This window comes from Anomalospiza imberbis, chromosome 17 (genome assembly GCF_031753505.1).
Source record: "Anomalospiza imberbis isolate Cuckoo-Finch-1a 21T00152 chromosome 17, ASM3175350v1, whole genome shotgun sequence".
NCBI lineage: Eukaryota > Metazoa > Chordata > Aves > Passeriformes > Viduidae > Anomalospiza > Anomalospiza imberbis.
Window position 1 is genome coordinate 4,388,246 of NC_089697.1, and position 18,103 is coordinate 4,406,348.

Consider the following 18,103-nt stretch of genomic DNA (forward strand, 5'->3'; position numbering starts at 1 on the left):
GCATATTCTTGTGGGAAGAATGCTGCTGTCAGGACAGGAAAGCATCTACTGTGATTTGATTTGATTTTTCTTTCCACTCTCCTGCTCCACTATTCCACAGTGGAGCATAAGGCTGTTAGATCCTTGCTAATAAAGTAGTTCCAGTGACTGTGCAAAGAAATGTCAAAATGTTAATACAGTCATCAAGAGCTCCCAGGCTGCCTCAGCTATTTGAATTGATTTCAGAGGGTTCTGATCAGAGGAGCAGTTCCTTCCTTGGAGTTTAAATATGCTTTATTTTCCATGAAGGCATTCTGGAGCTTCTGCCTTCCTCCCTTAAGTCCTAGCTGGGGGAACACTTGCCAAGTCAAACAACCCCCAGTTTTCCTCTCTGCTCACACACCTGCTATTTATTTCTCTATGATCCAGCCTTGTCATTGTGCCATTCCAGTTGTTGCTCATTGTCACAAGGGAGCTGGGTACATAAAGCTGAGGTAATTTAAGGGAAATAGAAGACAGACAGATGGAATTGCCCAGATTTTCATTAGGGTCAGGATGGGTATGGTAATAAAAAGGTATTAAATATATATATACACACACACACACATATATGATATCCTATATTTCATAAAAAGAATGGACAGCACCTGAATTTCTAAATGATGTGAGAAACAGGACCTGATCCCACCTCTTCCTGCCACAATGGGAAGTTCAGTAAGTCTTTTACCACCACCCCCTCCTGGCTGGGAAATTTTGGCCTGTTTACCTTGTCATAATATTATTACCTAATGCAATTTCAAGTTTTCTCAGCAATTTCATTAAAAGATATGTGTTTTTCTATAATAAGAGCTAAAATATGTATAATTTTTGCTATGGAAAAATGTTGGTTATTTCATACATCTAATTTTATTTTGATTGGAGATGAAAATGGACAGTGCTTCCCAGAAGAAAACTTGACCCTGCACACAACTACACTGGAGGCAATTTAGGGATTATAGTTTGTATTTTCTGATACAATTGTCTGTTGTGTGGAAAATTTAGCTTGCAGAAAGGCTGTAAAACTGGCCAGAGAGCATGAGAGAGAGACATTACATTACTTTCAATCACCAAAGTGTTGGTTTAGATGAAAAGCCTTGCTGTTTTCCTCTTACAGTTTCTTCAACCTTTCTGCTTGTGAGCCATGTAGTCATAGTCTGTGGATCAGAAAACAGCACCTAAGCTGTGGCAAATTATTTTATTTGGTGTTTCTGGTGTGGTGTATTTGAAGTGTTGGAAAATGACTTTTAACTCGTACCTGCTTGAAAGGAAATAGTCTTAGATAATGGTTTGAGGGAACTGGGAGAAAGGAAAAACAGCAAAAGCTGCTGCTGCTGCTGCTGTGTCTGATTTTCCAGTGCATCCTTTTCAGTGGATCCCTGGGACACACCTTGAGTTTTGGTACTGCCTGGAGTTCCCTTGTGGTTTCTTTTTGTCTTTTCCTCTCAGGACCCTTTTGACCATCTGTGGCTTGTGGAGAATATGAAAGCTCCTTCCTGTGTCCAAGATCAATAGCTTTAAAACCAGAGCACAAGAAGCTACTAATCATCTTTTCCACCAGGCGTGATTAATTTCTGAAGTGCTTCAGCTAGTTCCCTTTGAAGTTCCCTTTCCATTTATTTTTTATTTTTTATTTTTTTTTCAGCAAGTGTCCAAAACTCAGAGGCCCACACCCACATGTGTCCTGCAAGAGGCTGGGGCTGGCGAGGACTCCTCTGGAGTCTCTGCTGTTTGGATGTGGGTGGGCCAGAGTGCTTTTTGGAAAGCTCTTCCAGATCCTGGAAATGTGATTTAAAAACCAGTTGAGATGTTTCCCAAAGCACCCTGGCTTCAGTGGAAAGTGGTGCTGCTTTCCTGTCTGAATCTTGGATTGAGAAAAGAAGGAAAAAGGAGGGGGAGGAAAAAACACCCCAAGCAGCCACACTACAAGATTTAATTGAGTGTTTCTGTTCCTCAGCCTCACTCCAGCTGAATAAGAAAGTGACTGAGAGAAGCTACATCCCCCATCACCTCCTCTTTATGTGAGTAAATAAGAGATTCCAGCAGTTCTGAGGCTGGGCCAGTGGAAATATTTTTTTAATTATTATTGTTATTATATTTTTAAAGTGTTATTTTTAAAGTTAAGTCACCCACAAATCCACCTGGTCTCTCTTCCTGCTTCTCCTGCACGCCACAGCAGCACTGAGAGCTGCTGTTATTACAGCACTACTCACAGAAGGGGAAACTGCATGTGATGTGTGAATGGCTTCCCTCTAACTCTGAAACTGCACAAGTGCCACACTGTCAGCTTTGCAAATACCAAAAAATGGTTGTGCTGCAAATGGATGATGTGGCATTGGCTCACGTGCCAGCTTGTCAGTGTGGGGATGTACATGAGCCTCAACACTGCTCCCAGTTGTGCTTGGCCAGAGTTTTCTAATTGATCTCTGGCACTCAAAGAGGAGCCCTTGTGTACAAGCCATGGATGGCTGAGTTGTAGCTGATTGTTGCTCAGTTTGGAGGCACAAACAGCTCTGTGCACACACTTTCCTTCTCTGCACAGGTACTTTCCAGTGATCAGATTTTGAAACTGAATATTGCATGTGTGTATCAAGGATATGTGCTGCTCTTGTAAGGCTGCCACTGAGTGCTAGGTAGGGAAGGCATCCACAACCTGTTGCCAGGAAATCCTTCTTTGAAAACAGGACTAGGATACTATTTATTTTTAATATACCAGATTTGTTTATTTTTTGTTCATGCATATTCAGTCATAACCACTTCTGGCTGCTACAGGAGCTGTGAGGCTCTATGAAAAACTCTGTTTTCCTCACTTTTGCAGTGCTAGCTAAGGATGGAACTGAAATCTAATGAGGAAGCTTGTGCTGGCAATGTTTCTTACCCAAATGTGCATTTCTGGGCATCTGTGCTCAATATGAAGCACCTGCTTGTGTAAGGTATGTTCTGTAAAGATTGGATGATGGCCCAGCTGGAAAGGAAGAATTCCTACATTTAAGAAAAAAATACCTGTTGAAGGCAGAGTGGTGAGCAAAGAAGCTCGTGGTTCTGCAGCAACAGGAATATCAGGGCTGGGAGGGAAGTCTCCACAGCAGGAACAGAGAATGCAGACAGAAAATTAAAATATTCTGCAGTGATTGCAGTAAACTGCTAATGTGCAAAACAGAGGCAAGTGGTTCCCTCTGTGGTTCTGGCAGAGTGGAATGCGTTTTCTGCTCTCTCTTAAGGGTGATCCACTTATAAAGTAGTTGAACGATGACAGTAGACATCACTGAGGCTACAACTAAATAAATACAGCTGTAGATGTTCTCCTAAAGGAGAATCTCACAGAAAATAACTCTGTTAGGGAATCCAGGCCTTGGTTTCAGTTAACAGTGGATGCAGTTTCTCCTGGTCTTACTGGAGATGTGTTTGTCAAACTGAACATAAAAAATGATGCCCTATTTAAACCATTCTCTCTTGTCTCTCTCTCATCCATCCTGTTTCTGTTTTGTATTCTAAGACTGCTTTTCATCTCCCAGAACAGGACAAGATCTCCTGTCTCTGGACACTTCACATTCCAGGGTTTCATGGCTAATGCTTGTGCCCCTGGTGACTCCTTACCTGTGGCTGGATGTTATGAGGGAATCATGACCGCTGTGATTTGGAATATACGCAAAAACTATGGTTTTCATGACCTTGTAAACATTAGGTAGTAGGAGACATTACTCATTAAATTATGTGATAAATAATATAGAAATATTTGTATATTTTTCACCTTAAAAAAAGAAAATAACTATTAGTCCTTATATTGAATTTTCAAGTTATGGTGTCCCGGTGTGAAATAGTTTCCTGCAGGTTGGTCCCCAAGCTGTACCCAGAATCTGGTGCAGCTGATGTTATCTTAATTTGGCCAATATCCAGATAAGGACATCAGGTGAAATTCTGTCCCCAAGAAAGAAAAGGACAGCATTGCCAACTCAAGGCTTGGATTGTCCTTGAGCCATCCTCTGGGTTTGTTTCTTAGGAAAAAAAGTGATTCCCAAACTGGCTGTTAGTGCTGAGACCATTTGAAACCATCAGCTCCAATTGCTTTGAACTATCCTAACTTCAAAACAGGCATGTGATTTTCTGTACTAAACCCTAAGTGGAAAAAAAAGTTGCTTCTGGGGCTGGAAACTTGCATGAAGGCCCAAGTTTATCTGTCATTGTAATACTTATGAGTGAGTTATGATCCCCTAAAGCTCACCAAGCCCCCCGCCTTGGAAAGAATGGGGCCACCCAGAGTGTGGAGATATTAGTTCTTAGGAAAAGGCTGCCCATCCATGAATTCCCCTTCTCCCTGTGTGCTGTACCTTAACTTGTCTCCTGCACAATAGATTTTATCATTTGCTGCCCATTTACTGCCAAGGCATTCTGCTGCAGCAGCTCCAGACAAGGAATGTGGGGTACAAGTGCTTGTGCTGGAAGGTGCAGGATATTATAGGGGTTCATTCTTTTGCCAGTGATGCATCATCCCTGCCTAGTTACTTTCTGATTATTTTCCTCCCAATTTGTGCTCCTGTGTCTCAGCCTACAGACTGCAGGTCAGTTTGTCTCATGGGGATTGAGGACCTGATTCACAGCTAAAAGCTTCTTTCCTGGCTTCTCTGCATTTTGTTTTTTCCCCTGTGCAGAGGAACACAGGGCACAGTGTGCAAGTGGGATTCAGCCTTTTCCGAGTGGCAGTGTTCCCCTCGTCCAACAAGCAATGAGAGGTGAAGGTAGCACAATATTAGGTCTAGCACTGACTGCTTGGGTAATATTTATTTAATATAATGAATAATATTAAGCTGGGGTTTTTTTTCTTTTTTTTTCCCTTTTTTTCTGCTTTTTCTGCTTTCCTCATCCATTACAGGTTTTCCTTTCCTGGTTTTGGAGGGGTGTAGGATGAAGCTGTAGTTTCGGTATAGTCACTAAGAGTAGAGTTTCATCACACCCACACAAATGATGGTTGGTGGTGCACTATTTCTGTACAAATATTTCACTGAATTTGTAGCTTTTGTATTGAGCTGTGTTTTCTTCCTGAATAGTTTTTAAATGGTTGGTAAGAGAGGATTTGAGGTCCTTCAAATCTCTCCCTAAAACCCCCAGTAAAATTCATGTTGCTATTAAACATGTTGGATGGAAAAAGAATGCTAAAAAATTGGTTTAGAAATATTATTAATATAAAAATGTAAGAGGTTTTCCCTGTGGTTGTTTAGTGTCTTTATCTTATGCCTGGGAATGCTGGTTTGCATGCATGTGTGAAATGGTGGGGGCTTTTCCTCCTCTTGTAAACCATTTATTTCCTTCTTGTGGAGAAAGAATCTTTGCAAAAAGAAGTGAGTCAAAGAGAGACAAAGAGACTGTAAGGGATGGATGATGGAGAACTGATATTGGCACATGTACAGGTCTGTGTTCTTTGTGGCTGACACAGTGCACTGTGCCTCGGTAATGCAGCATCTGCCTTGGCACAGGGGCTCTCTAATATTCATGGAAGTTAGAAAGCACATGAAGATACATTTCTTTCTCTTTCCCCGCCTTTCCCCTTTCTTTTGAAACCTCAAGGTGTTGACTGGTGGCTCACTATAGCACTTAGTTTGTTACCACCCATTCACACCTCTGCGTGTCTACTGTCCCCACCTCCTCTCACACTTCCCTTGCTGTAACGATGGGTTGCAGAAATAAATTGTGTTGCACAATGAGTGCGTAGAAAGAACAAGAGGGTATTTAAAAGCTGAGAAATCAGAGAACTGGTGTGGAAAGAGAGAGAGAGGGAAATGCTTTTGGCACATTGAGCTGGTAGTATATTATAATTCAAGCTCGCTGTCTGCTGCGCCACAGTGATTATAACTCATTTGAATGCTAGAAGTTGAATTTAACAGGAAGGGATTGTAAAACCCTGGACTTGGGGTGCTGCTTGAGAGCTTGGGAGTTCGGAATGTGGCTTCTCTGCTTTCCTCTAGGATTTGTATGAAAAATAAATGTTTTTCTGTTTTGGTTTTAGGGCTTGGTTTTTTCCCCCCACTCAGGTCTGAAACCAACAGAGGACTTGCAAAAATTCTGCTTAATCGTGGGCCCTTAAAAATCCCACTCAGTACCTTGAGAGGTTTGCCTTGGTATGAAGAGACTTTCTGAGACAGAGAAATGAGTTGAAATAAACATTTAGTGTTTCAGCCCTGCAATTGTAACACTTTCCTTTAGTTCCACATCTCTCTGGGAAGATTGTGCCCCTTGATCACACTCTAAATGAGCCAAGGCCGTGCTTTGCATTCACACAGCACAAGCAGGCACCAGGCACCTTTTGCATTCCATGTGCAAACCTCCTTCGCTCGCTCTTGGAAGCTGGTGCTGAAGGAGATGATACCAAACTTTATTATTTTCTTTCCAATTCTGTTAAATCTCAGTGAGCTCCCAATTTGAAATGATGGCTTGCCCTTAAAGAGCTGCTTGCACTTGACAAGTGTGTGGCAGTACTTCATTAATTACCAGCAGCCCTTCCCAGCACAACCTCAGTTAGGTAGAATATTTGTTCAGCGCACATAATTATCTCTCTGTCATTCTCTCTCTCATATCGATTCATGTGGAAAATATGATTAAAACATGAACATCTACAAATGATTCAGAATAACGAGAGGAAAGGCCATTGTTTTTTCACACTGACTATACTAGATTACTATAATTACAGCTGAATGGTTATACATTTCTCTGTGTCCCCCACAAGACTATGCTCATTCACAGCCTCAATGTACCGTTTAAAATTAGAGAGGTTTAAAAGAAATAGCCTCTTAAGGATGTTTCTTTGACCCATTAAGGACCTTTACCTTGGCACTTGTACATGTAATCTCTGGCATAAGGTCACGCGAAGCGGGGGTAGGGCTAGGAAAAGAAACACCAACCCTTCAGACATCTGTTGTGGTGCTTCGGCCAAGAGCGGAGGGGAGGCTGTGCCAGTTCGGCAGCCGCTCCTGCAGATTGCAGTCGGCTTGCTTTTGATGCCAGCGTTAATAATGTGGGCTTCCCGCTGAGTGGGTGGCACTGCCAGATTCCTAATTAGAATCCACTAAAAGCAGCAAAAGGTGAAGGGGTCATTTCTTTCCACCCCCCACGTCTTCATCTCTTCTCCTAGCAGGTTTGTTTAGCCTCGTTTTTATTTCGGCCTTAGCCCGATGGAGAGGAGTGGGGCAGGGTCCTGTATGCTCTTGCCTTGATCTCATATTAAACAACTGGAAATTTTGATCTGCTGAAGCCCTCAGGAAGGCCTGATTCACTGTGGTGTGTGTGGAGATGACAGAACTAATTTCACACTTCATCCATTGTGCGCAGTGGGTTCACTTGCTGTTTGCTCCTGCAGCTGGTGCAGACTCCTGAGACAGGACATAGTTATCCTCTCCTGATTTGATACAGGCTACATGGGAAGAGCCTGGTCCAGAGGGCGAGGGCCTGTTATGTGTATCCCATTGGCAGCTCTTCCTTTCTCTTAAGAGGCTGTAAATACTGTTCCAGAGGTTTAATTTCATAGAATAATTTGGCTTGGAAGGGACCTTAAAGATAATCTTGTTCCATATCTGCCATAGGCAGGGACACCTTCCACTATCCCAGGGACACTGTCCATTATCCCAGGTTGCTCCAAGCTCCATCTAACCTGGCCTTGAACACTGCCAGGGATGGGGCAGCCACAGCTTCTCTTTTAGGTTGGCTCCAGATTATTTGACCAATTTGGAGATCCTTGAAAAGGCTCTGAGAACTCAGGCAGAGAAATAATTGAATTGTAGGATTTTTGACATGAAATGTGGCTAGATGTGCTTACGTCCTCTGGGAGAACAAGTTGGAAGCGGGCAGGGCACAGAGGCACAGCTTGGAGAAACAAGCCCAGGTGAGCACAAGCCAGTCTGGGTGTACTGTGGCCATCCCTTTCCAGCTGGATGTGGCACATCCCAAGAGCTCTGTTCTGATGGAATGGATGGGAAGTTCCTGAAAGATAGAATAACAGTTTTCAGGGTGAGGTTTCTGCTTTTTTGTCTCCTTCCCTTCACTTTTCTTAAGAGGATACCTCTTTAGAAGTTTATTATAGATCTGTTTATCTCTGATTGCTTGATAAAGAAATGGGATTCATTGTACCAAAACCCAGGCAAAATGCAGCCTGCAAATTGTGGGGCAAAGAGTTCCGCAAGAATTGCAGATCATGATCTGAAGCTGCTCTCACTGCACCTCTCATAAGGAATGTACAGAGTTTTTTTCTAGCCATGAAACAGGGCATTCAGTTTTTGCTTGTAAGATTTCAGTTGCAAACCTGAAAGTTGAGCTACACAAAATTATTTATGAATCAAAACTGGAGAAGGAAGTCCAGTGAAATCTTGCCAGCTGAAACTTCTGACTTTTCCTTGGCTTTACCTTTAATTTGCTGTTAGAAAACCTGTGATCAAGTTTTAGTCTGTGAGCCAGAATTAGCCAACTAATCAGCAGCTTTTCTCATCGCCTGATTAAATGAAATCCTTCATACTGTCCTGCCTTTTGATCAGTAATGCAAAGGGATGCATATTCCAGTAATTGTGAATGAAGAACAATGAGCTTTCTGCCAGAAATATTTCAGCACAACTGCACTGCCCCCTCCAAATAGCCCTGACTAGCCCAGCCTTTAGGATGGAAGGGGAATTGCCTTTCTTGGTGTCCACAAAATACTTATCATTGACCAGTAAATACCTTCTAGTTAGAACATTATTTCAGTTCCTTTCTATTGGCATCCTATAAAATAAAACAATGCCAAATGTATTTTTTTTTCTGTCTCTTAACAAGGACATAATATTTATGACAAATGTTTTGGAAAAATTCATATAATACATGTATGGATGTAAATGAGAAAAAGCTCAAAAGAAGAAAAAAGTCCAGGTTCCAGACAGGGTGAGAGAGAAGGGGAAAAAAAAAAAACATAATTCTGAGAGACAGGAAATGTGTATCTTTTGTTTGGTAATATGGTATCCATGTAATGTCTCTGAAATGGCCACAGTTAAAGTTCATGCTACATTAGGAAAGCAAAGTGGTTTACATTGAAACTTAATAGAAGTCAATTGTGTTTGAAACATCTGATGCAGAAATAAAACACCTTATGTTTTGTGGGAGCGAGGAGCTGCATATTTGGCACTCGTTCTTCTCTCTAAACACGTGTGCTGCCTCTATCAGTTTGAGATAATCCAGGTCTGGCTCCTGCCCAGTCACTCCTCCTAACCAGAATTACGTGAGACACGTTGAGCTCCCTGTGCACACTCCACTCCCTCTTGGGCCACAAATTGCCTTGAGTGAGAATTAGTTATCATCTTCTACAAATCTTCCACCTTCCAAGAGAACATTATTAACAATGAGTATTTTTTTCTTTCATCATCATTTCTTTTCTTTGTTTGGGAAGACCTTGTTTTCCACCTGCATTTTTTTTCCCTGTTACTTAATGGTTTTTTCATGAAGCTTCAAACTTTTGAGGTTCACATCAAAACATGATCTCTAGGGCTGCTGTTGTTTGAGTCACTTCTCTACACAACCAGAAAATAAAGTTTCACTGGCAAATCCACTCTGTTTAATAGGAAGGTACGGTCATGAACTGATCCTCCAGTTGAACTAAGTTATCCTGTGGACACCTTCCAACTTCTGCTGCCTCCCACTCAATTACATGCTTATTTTCCTAATCCTCTATTTGACAGGCACAGAGTTTTACCTTTTTACATTCCAGCTGAAATGGGAACCTCTATTCTTTGCTGCTTTAGATGTGTGCAGGCATTCACACCTCCAGAGTGTCAGGGGATCTGAACACAGGGAGTCAGGCTATGAGAACATAATCTAGAATCTGCAAATATTAGTGCACTTCTCTACCTTTCTGAGGGGCTGAAAGCCAATTCAATTAGCTATTGAAGTGTTCTATTTGGTCGATTAGTTGGGATTTGGATTTTAAGACAGGATTAATGTCTTGTTTTGTTTTTTTTTTTTTTCCTACAAGGTTATATGAGAAGTCTACAAGAGAACTGAAAATATTAACCAGAATTCCAAATCCAAAGTTCAGTGCTGTCACTATTCCTTCAGTCATCCTCCCTTTAAATGTCACAATGTCTTCACTGGGAACAAGTAGCAAACTTTATCCAATCACTTATGAATATGAGGTTCAAACTAAGTAACTAAGTAAATGACACATTTGTTTTTTCCTTGTCTAAATTTAGGCAAGCTAATGTGTCAAAATTTATCTGATTCTCTCTCTTAAAAAAAAAAAAAAAGGAAAAAGATAATGTGAGCTCGTAAGCCACAGTTAGGATTATATGCATTTAGCTTAATTTGCAAAATAATGCTTTTATTTTTCAATATAAATCTTAAATTCTGATGGAAAATTAATCAGAAATGTTGTGAAAGTCTGTATATTTTTTTACAGCTAGCAGTCATTTAACCTAGTAACATTTCCTATGCTTTCACTGTGTTTTAATTAGATGTTAAGGATAGAATTAGGATAGGCCTTTTTTCAATGTATGGCGTATTATTGGAAATCAGGATTGGTTTAGAGTCTTGATCTGTGCAAGAAAGGGAGATCAGGATGTTCTATTTCATATACAAATATATTAAATCATATTCTCCTAGCACCTATTCCTGTTAAATAGAAATTGGTTAGTTTTGTACCTCTGTCATACGTAGGAAAACAACTTATTTTGTGAAACATTCTAGAGTGTGGAAAAGCTGATCCCAAAGGGAAAAGTGATAACACAGGGAACTTTCATGTCAAAATTTTAAACTCTGCTCTAGCATTCCCTTTCCTAGGGGATTAATTTCCATGGCACTGAAGCTGTAAGTCACCTTCCCTTACCAGGCTTTGTTTTTGTTGGCACTCTTGGAGGTTTTCCTTTTTTCCTTTGCAAAACTTTGGGGAGTGTGTGAAGACAATCTGGTTTGCTGTGCATGAGACTGTGAGGGAGGTGGATCTGTCTGTAAAGAGCTGGGGGTGTTGTTCTGCAGGCTTCAGTAGTACCCTGCACAGTACAGTTTGTCACGAGGAAGGAAACGGGTTCTGCTCCAGCCAGAATTAAGGGCTGAGCACAGGAACAGAAAGGAGCTTCAGCACTGAGCTGGTTCAGAATGTAGAGCTGTATTTTTAAGTTTAGTCCTCTCCAAACCACGTCATCATAGGGTAGTTTGGGAGGAAGGGACCTTGTAGATTATCCTGTTCCAACCTCCTGCCAAGGGCAGGGACACTTTCCACCATCCCAGGGTGTTCCAAGCCCCATCTAACCTGGCCTTGGACACTTCCGTGGATCCAGGGGCAGCCACAGCTTCTCTTGGAACCCTATGCCAGGGCCTCAGCACCCACCAAGTGAAGAATTTCCTCCTAAAACCTAATCTAAATCTCCTCTCTTTTAGTTTAAAATCATTCCTCCTTGTACTATTGTTATATCTTTAATAAATCTTCAATATTCAAAGTCTACAATATGAAATTTCTTCCTGGTTTTAGCTCTGGCTATTTCAAGCTGTGAGCAGTTGTGGGTTTTTTCGGTGTTTTTTTTTTTTTTTAATTTTTTGATTAGGTTTTTATGTAGTTTTTTTAACAAAAGGATGTTCTTTTTTAGGATTCCAGCTTTCCTTTTCTGTACTCATTTGTCCCTCCATTTGTTTTTTTTAAAGCATAATTTTAAAAGGAACAAGACAGTGAAATAACACCTCTTCCCCACATGAGGGAAAGTTTAAAACCATTTGAATGCACAGCATAAGGCAGGAATCACAAGTTTTCTCACCTCGACATTAGTATTGTCATAAAACCCAGACAATGCTGTGGCTAAATGAGAGTCCTACCAGGATTTTATCAGGTAGAACTTTGGTTTTCCTTTGTTTTTGGTATCCCAGAACCAGGTGAATATCTGGTCCTTCCAAAAGAGAAAAATTAGGATCTTGAGCAAAATAAGTGATTTAAAACTTGAAAAGATATAAAAGATATGGCTTTTGGTTGAAAATGAAAGGGCTGGAGGTGGGTGGTGGTTTTTTCCTTTTTTTTTTTTTTTTTTTTTTTTTTTTTAAGTTGTTTTGTGGTGTTAAATCCTGAACCCTGACTTTTGAAAGCCCAGATCTGTCAGCACTAGACTTATATTGGAAAGCCATTCCTGGTGGGGAAGGCTGACCTGCACTCCCTGTTCTGCCATGGTGTGTGCTCTGTAAGTGGGCCCAGCGTGACATCAAAGCTTAACATTGCCAAAAGCCAGAGGAAGAAAGCAATTCCCTGGACAGCTTGGGCCAGCAGTGCAGCCACGGGACAGGAGCCCTTCCTACCCTGCCCTCCCTGGACATATGTTCAGCTCATGTGTGAGCCCTGCCCTGCTCCGGGCTGTGCTGGGGCAGCTGGCTCGCAGCAGTGCTGCTGTCAGCAGCACCCCAGCCTGAAGCACAGGCTGCTCCTGGCCTCTCCAGCATCCAGCTCCCAGCAGGGTTCTCTGGCCCAATCTGTTGGAGACAGAGAGAATCCCTGAGCAGGAGCTTTTGTCTCTGCTCCCCTTGATCATAGTGACACCATCGATAATTGCAAGTACGTTTCATGTATGACATCCACGGAATTCACACAGCAGTGCAGACCTTAGTGCTTCCTGGTGCTTTTAAGTTCTCAGCATTGGCTTTGCATCCACCTAGGAGGGTCTATCTCTGCCCTTCATCACTGCAGTTTCAGCATGGCAGGAAATCCTCTCTTTGGGGACCAGTCATTGCTGTCTCCTTCCTCCTCTCCTAGCCCCATGCTTGGGCAGTGCTGTTCCTTGATTGTGATCTAAATTGTCCTTATCTCATGCCAGACACCGGGATGGCTGCAAGGCATGATTTCCTGCCGGGCACTGCCAGGCACAGAGCATATGCTGGACATCCACAGGCAGATGGGGTTGGTTGGGGCCAGCGAAGCTTGAAAAAACAGGGGCCTGGGTAGGAAGAGGCTGAAGAACTCCAGAAACTGGTTGAGTGCCACGTCCCAAGCAATGTTAACAGCTCATTAACATTCCCTACAGGGCTGGTGGGTCAGCACAAGAGGTCAAAAAAATTAAGGACTATTTTCTTAAGGAAACAGGAGGTAAAGAGGTTTAGATCCACACAGCTGGTGTAGGACACAATGCAAAGATTGGCCTGAAAGAAGCAAAAGGGGAATGCTTAATCTCAGCCTCTGCCTGCTTAACTAGGACCAGCCATCTGCCCATTTTCTACCTGGGATTCTCCCCATGCTGAGCTGAAACTTGCTTCATTATTCAAAAGCAAACTTGCCCAATGGCACAAGATGTTGGGAGGCAGCTGATTCATGACCTAGCCAAAGACATCGGGAGGAGGGAGCGAGGTTTTCCTTTGAACCAGGCTCTGGAAGCATATGGCAGGCCTTGTACTTCAGGACGTGATCCATATGCTGCTCTTCAGTGCCCATATGCTTTCTATATTTTCCGTATTTATTTATTTTAATCGGGATTGAGTCTGTGATCTTGATTTTCCTTTTGCTGCTGGCTGTAATTACATTTGGTTGTGCTACTGGAGGTAAGGCAACGAGGTTAAAAATGAGCACCAGAGTGTTCAGTTTTGTCCTTTTAACATCATCTTGTCCTGTGCGTTTTGTGTCGAGAGTTGTATTCTGGGTTAATGATCTGTAATGCTGTTAGTTTACATTTCTCCTTCTTGTTGCAGCTCGGAAGTGGAGTTCCATTGACTCAGGGTCAGAGAAGAGACAAGCTCCAACAATAGAGCTGTACAAACATTAACTGATATTCACTATTTCATGTGGGCTTAGAGGCTATAAATCAGTGTATTCCTACTTCACTGGAAAAAACAGCAGAATTGAGAAAGTAACTCCAGACTCTGCCTCCAACCAGTGTGGCAGAATCTGACCTAAGTTAGTTAAGATTTATGGGCACAAGGAAGCACTATCAGCCACTCTCTTTGTCTTCCTCACTCATATAGGGAAATTCTGGCTCCAGCAGGGCAGCATTTCCTGCTCTCTTCAGCTGAGCCCTTCCGGTCCCAAAGGCTACATGGTGGTGACAGACACAGTTCCTTAGGTCCCAAACCAAACAAGAATGGTGCTGGTGAGGTCCCACCTCTGCCCTGCACACCTGAGCATGGAGGGTCACTTCTGGCAGCCCCAAACCCAGAGGAACAGCAGCTCTTGAGCCCCTGGGGGTGTGGGCAGGGTCCAGTCCCACCCTTGGTGCCAGTTCCTCCTTCCACACTCCAGCAGGGACGCCCCTGGCATTCCCTACAGCAGAACAGGAGCTGGAATAGCAAACCCTGCCTGGCATGTCCAGCCTGTGCAGATCTGCAGAAAATCCACCCAAGCTAAAAAGTATTTGTAGGAACGATGGGTGTCCAGAACAAAATGAAGGTGTTCTGAAAAGAATAGCTACATTTTTGTGTGTTTACTTCTTCAGCCTGCAAGAAGTCCTGTTTTCACACTGCTGCTGGAAACAGTCATTCCTCACAGACAAAGGAGGAATGACTCTGGCCCAATCATTTTAACCACGTGCTTTTTGTTTTCTTGTGAACATGCTAAATAATTAGCAGAGAAATCTGGTTTCTTTTTTATTTCCACATTTGCATAGGAAAAAAGCTCCTGACAAAATAATTCCTCTTTGATATTGAGGCAGGAGATATTGATTTTGGTGGGTTTGTTTTTGGTTTGTTTTTTTTTCCTGGGGGAAAGAATGCAGCATACTCTGAGTCTGGTGTTAATGTAACCAGACTCTTTTGAGGATCCTCAGCAATTAAATGAATATTCCTCACCTTTTGTTGCATATAAAGAACAAATGAGCAGATTGGATATTTCCTGCATGAAGTGATAACATCTGTGTATTGTTGGGGAACACTTAAGTCCTTTATCACTGTGTAGTAACTCAGGTTAAAATTATTTGGAATTAATGACAGTTCTGTGTGGACAAAAGCAATGTCCTGGATTCTGAGAGGTTCTATCATTGACGTGTTCTTCCACCACAACATTTTGAGATGCTGAGAAGATCTTCAGGTATCAAGGACTCAGAACAAAATAAGGGAGTTTTGCAATAAGAACCATCTTTAATTTTCATTTAAATCTTGTGCTGAGAAGTATTTATCTATAAATACTTTTGGATTTCATATTTGTTATTACTGGAGAAATGAAAGTGCCAACATACTGCTCATAAGTCTGTTGTTTCTGTTCTCAAAAGGGAGTTATTATAAACCTTGCAGAAGAGCCTGCTTTTGTGAGAATATAGAGAACCTTTTCCAGAATGCAGCTTTAGAAAGAAAACTCTTTAGGAGTTTTTGGTGAAAGACCTTTTGGTAGAAAATCAAGTATTTAAAACTCAAAGGTTTTTTGCTAAGGAGGTGTGACATTGACCTCCCAGGAGACTGAGGGCCCCTCCTGTCTTTTCAGATATCAAAAAGTTTGAAGAAGATGAACTTCAGTGTTGAATGGACTCGAAGCTGATTCTAACAAGGGATATTAAAATGCTTTGTGTTAACAGCAGAAAAAACTATTTCTACTTTCTCCAGTAAAATTTGTGCTGAGACTTGCTACTCTACCCATTCCCCTTGACAAATATTTTTATTTTCATCTCAATTGGGAAGAAAAATCAAATTTAAAAATGCTGGAGTTCCCAGAGCACATGACTTCAAATAGAACTCCAGTTGGGAAAGACAGAAAATGTAGGAAAGAATCTGAATTTTATTCTTTCTATGGTTCAGTCATTTCTCTACTTTAACACTTAGATTATCTAAATATAGAGTCTCATTTACTCCTTTCTACACTTTTTTGAGTCATAGGATAGAACCGAAATCTTTAGCTCATCACAGGATGATTCTCTGGGCAGCCTTCCCTTTCTGTCAGAATCAGCTGGAGAATGTGAAAACCTCACTTGGCATTTCCAACACGGGGAGCTGGGCTCTACCTTCCTAACCTGTGCAAGCCTCAGGCTGCTGTCAAATCAATTGCAGATAATGATGGCAACTGTTGCTCTATTGAAGCTTGAATGACAGCTTTCCTTACAGTTCTGGAAAGAACATCGTTATCTTGCAACAAATTCTGAGACACTTCACATTTTAGCTGTCCTGGAGAAGACACGGAAAGCACCCGCGTGTTTTATGGCAAGCCTTGGATGGGATTTTCCAAGCATTAGTGGACAATAGAGGGCAAAACAAGTCTTGACTGAATTTTAAGGGTCTATGTGAGGCAGGTATGTCCTTGATGCAGAGGAGAAAGAATGTTTGCTCGGCTGTGTTGCTGTCACGCTGAGCAAACTCAGTGGCCAGGAGGGTTTTGGCACATGGGCTGAGGTGAGGGCAGAGCAGTGTCTGTGCTGTGCAGCCTCAGGGAAATCCATCCTCCTCGTCCAACCTGCACAGCTGGAACTGGGTAAGAGCATGGGAAGTTCTGAGACCCAGGCTCCATCTCTCTGGAGGGGATCACTGTCATTTCTCTTTGTTCTCCAGGTGAAATTTCTGTGTGTCTGTGTCCATCTCCTCTTTCCCCATTTAAAGGATAAGAACCAAAGAGATCTGAAAATGTCTCCTGCATCTTACAGCAGTGAGCTTTGATTCACACTTCCCTTAATTCACTGCTGTGAAAAATGGGCTGGCATCCTACTGTGAATTTAAATACTCCCAACCCAGGAATAAATGGATCCCATGGCTCATTTATCTTTCAGATATTAATTAATAGTGGTTAATTGTAGTTATGAACTGCAGCATTCCAGTCTCCAGCATCCATACATTTTATTTAATATATTCTGATTAAGGTGGAGTCAGCGAGTTGGAGAATAATTAAAACAGCTCTTTGCCATCAGCTTCTTACAAAATTTCAGCTTCCTCATGAATTCATAAGATGATTGCATCTGCCTCTTCAGAGACAGAGAGATGTTTTGGGGCTGCAGCATGGCAAACACTGTGAGAAGATCCATTTGAACATGGTTTGTCTGTCCTCGGTGCCACAGACTGACACACCACCACCTTTCTCAGCATGGCACTGATGGAGTAACTCTGCACATCTGCAGTCTTTGCTCTAGAATCACGGGGTGAGAGCAGTTTCCACTCTTAATTCTGTCCCTCCTTTATGCAATGAAATAGCTGATAATGTGAGCTGGGCAGTCCATGCCTGTGAGCTTACAGGACAAGAAAATTCCATGAATGGTTGGTATTAACTTCCTGAAATGTGTTGTTACCCCAGAAAGGATGGGTCATGGTACAGGGCTCAAAGAGTAGTTTGCTTAGGTAAACAGCATTTTCTTTATAGCTTAATGGAATAGCTTGGGTAGGAAGATCACCTCATCCCAATCCCCTGCCATGGGCAGGGACACCTTCCACTAGACCAGGTTGCTCTTATTTCATGATCCACATTTCCTTTCTCTGGACACATATAAATACTATATTTCCGTGCTTTGTTGAGATTTCATTTATTGGTGGTGGTATAAGTAGATTTCAGGCTGATGGAAATACTAAATATCATTCATTTTAGTCTGTATTAATGAGCTTTGGTTTCAAATCTCACCCCTCATGTTGTGAGTGCAGATCTATGTTTGAATCACCTCACACAGCTCTGGGCAAAGTGGGGGTCCATGGAGGCTGGCAGGTGCTAAGGCACAGCACACTGCAAGTTTTCAGGGCACTTTCCTGAGGGATTTCCTCCTGAAGGCAGCTATTGTTTGGTTAAGAGAGAGCCATATCCACTCTGCTCCCAGTGGCATCCTGAAGCACACTTGCAGCACAGAGAAAATGATGACTCTAGAATTGATTTGATGATAAAGTTTCCCCCCACCCCTCAGAAATGCTTGTGGCTGAGCTCTGGCAGGGAGATGTCCTGTTGGAAACTGAACTTCGTTCATCTGGGCTCTGGTGGGAACCCCGTGTTCAAGATAAACATGAGAGTGCTCTTTGAAGTTGTTTGCTCATCAAAAGCACAGTTTCTTTGTTTGTATTATGCTTGATACTCCCATGAGATGTAGTTCAATTTATGGTATAAAATCTTGGCAGGAGGAGGCAGTTAGAAAGAAAAATCCCCCCCAAACCAAACAAAACCCCCTTTATGCTGCTGGGAAGGTGGGAATATTGTCCTCAGAGTCCCTCAGATGTTTCGCTTCATAGCATTTAACAG

The 18,103-nt window shown here is 42.2% G+C and overlaps 1 long non-coding RNA gene across 1 annotated transcript; it reads left to right on the forward strand.

Annotated features, from left to right (window-relative positions):
• The first annotated feature begins 1,298 nt into the window (after positions 1-1,298).
• Positions 1,299-5,222, forward strand: LOC137484436 (uncharacterized). Its single transcript, XR_011004862.1, has 3 exons — positions 1,299-2,036; positions 2,834-2,948; positions 4,886-5,222. It is a non-coding gene; the product is annotated as an uncharacterized lncRNA (long non-coding RNA).
• Positions 5,223-18,103: the final 12,881 nt, after the last annotated feature.